We start from the raw sequence: 2,742 nt of genomic DNA, 5'->3' as shown, positions 1-2,742 counted from the left end.
CATTTCTGTCAATTGCTGTTTGTTTTGGATGAAGCTGTTTGTTTTGTTTTTGATTCACACTCAACTCGGTCTTTCAATAGCCCATGGAAATAGTTAATGAGCTTATCAGTGAATATCAAGCACACACAATCCCCTGCCTGCACCATCAAGAAGTTAATCTTTGAGTTGTTCAATTGAGTTGTTTTTGCCATTCAGTTTTCTTAAGGCATCCATCCTCTGACACAATGACACATGGACAAATAAAATAACCATTTTATTTACAGCATTATGAGTGATCTCCAGAGAGACCTCTTCAACACATGGAACCCTAACTGAACTGAAATATGCATAACAGACATTCCAAATATCCAAGCGTTAACAATGCTGGTCACATTTCTAGTCATGACCTCTCCAAAATACAGCTAGGACATAACCCAATACATAGATCATGTGTGTGGGTGTGTTTGTGCCAGACCCCGGGCCAGTTGTACAGCATCATATGGGTATGCAAGCCTCGGATACTCTCACATATGCATACGGAATGTTTTGCCACACAAACAGCCGTCATGTTCCCAGTAGGAACCCATCATTTGGGAGACCTCTGCAATGGCAATAACAAATCCAGATAACTGATGACAAATCAATCCAGCCTGGATGTGCATTGGCTCTGGGCCACGGTCTACTCCAAAACACCATCTGCCATCAGACATTTCTTAACACAATCATTGTAATGGGAGTGTAATGGAGTGCAGTGCACTCTACAAACTTGCCTCAAATCACCTGCATTTGCAAATACATTAGTTACATACACACTCATACACACACTTCCCATGCGGCTGTTTCCTAGTGGCATTAATGCAGTAAGATCAATTGACCAAGATAATGATAGACAACGATCCTCTACCTCATCTAATAAGAAACTGACTGCTACTATTGCTTTTAGAAACAGTATACCTGAGATAATGTGTTTTACACACTCACTCATGCGCATGCGCACACGCGCGCGCGCACGCACACACACACACACACACGCGCGCACACACACACACACACACACACACACACACACACAGCATATCACCCATCACCTACAGAGTGTGAGAGTTTGTGTGAGTGAGGGCACTCGTCATGCAGAGCTCCTCATGTGGCAGACGTGTGTGCATGCAGAACTCCGTAGGGGACTGGTGACTGGTGCAGGACAGGGAGTGTGTCCCATGAGCGGCATCAGGAAGAGAGACTTAAATACGCAAGCCTCGGACTCTGCTAATATACAGATCGAAGACTAAAAGCACAGCTCCAGCTTACCCACCATATTCATGTGGGTTTGTTCCCTGTTGGCTTTCCGGGTTATTCAAGTGTTCTCTCAGAATTGGTTGGCCAAATGATTCCCCGATGACAACAACGGTCTGCTCTCAAACATAGCTCCCTCAGCACAGCTGGCGCTCAGTACAGAAAAAGCCCATTTCTTAACTATGGTCAGACGGATTAAAGAACTATGAAAACAACTGCATATTCAGTACAAACTGGGAAAACATTATTGACCAGACTGCATTAGTTGCAGCTAATTCTTGATTGAGCAGCACATCAGAAAGTACATGAAGAGGTGACCGAAAACACTCCACCAGGGCTTTTTTGCCATGGTAACCATTTAGACCAACGTCAAAAGAAATAATTATCATTGAAAAAACAGCATACAGTAAGACAATGACCAGGGTAAGCCATAAAATATTCAGACAGTTTCTTCCTTTAAGCCATCACAAGTGCCCATGATCAGCAAATCAGCATGACATCATTCATTGTCAAACATTCAATGGGATAAAAGTCAGACAAGTAACAGCAGTAATAAAACACGATCAGATTTTAAAAATAAAAATGAAGGTTTTACATTAAAATTACACATCCACTATCACCACATACTCTCCCATGTCCTTCATCAAAAGCTTGTGTGCATTAAGCAGATATGTGCTAAAAATCATTTCAAGAGAAAGTGGCCAAGATAAGCTAGCAATCTATCTAGGCATACATGCCTTTTAAATGCACAAGACCTTCATACTGCATATTCTCAGATGGGTTGAAAGAGTGCAATAATACATTCCACCCAAGTTCATTACCATCTCCAAACCCAGGACTATAATCGGAAAGTTACTGAAGAACACTCAAGTTCCAAAGTGCTTCATTTTGTTTTGATCCAACCTTAGAGATTTAAGGTTCTTTTGGAAAAAAAAAAAAAATTAATAATCACATACCATTAGGATATATACCAGTAGGATATACAACAGCAATACTCACATCATTCTGTATCCATGGAAACACACTTGACGTGTCCACTGTGCTGGGAATGGCTGCTCGTCATCATAGCAACGGTGCGATTAGTCATGTCACACCCACTCGAAGGGAACATGCATCAACTATTACATAAACAACTTCATTTGAATCGCACACCATCACGTTTAAAGCACCAACGAGCACTTCATGTTTTGTGCAGTCCAGTTCCTTTGGAGAACAACAAATAGTGTCCTTCAGAGTCTTGTGATTCATCCGAGCACAGAGCGGTTACCGTAGTTACGTTCTGTAGCGTACACATTCTAGATGGTTTCAGCCACCTCAGAGCAGACGCACTGAGCAGCATAAGGGAGGGCAAAAACAGGAATAGGTCCATCTGTGACGAACACACACACACACACTGATACACTAACCTACACGTACAGACACACAAACAAACCTGGGAACACAACATAGTACAACATACATACATACATACAT

This window comes from Alosa sapidissima, chromosome 16, assembly GCF_018492685.1.
Source record: "Alosa sapidissima isolate fAloSap1 chromosome 16, fAloSap1.pri, whole genome shotgun sequence".
Lineage (NCBI taxonomy): Eukaryota > Metazoa > Chordata > Actinopteri > Clupeiformes > Clupeidae > Alosa > Alosa sapidissima.
Note: the sequence above shows the minus strand (reverse complement) of the source record.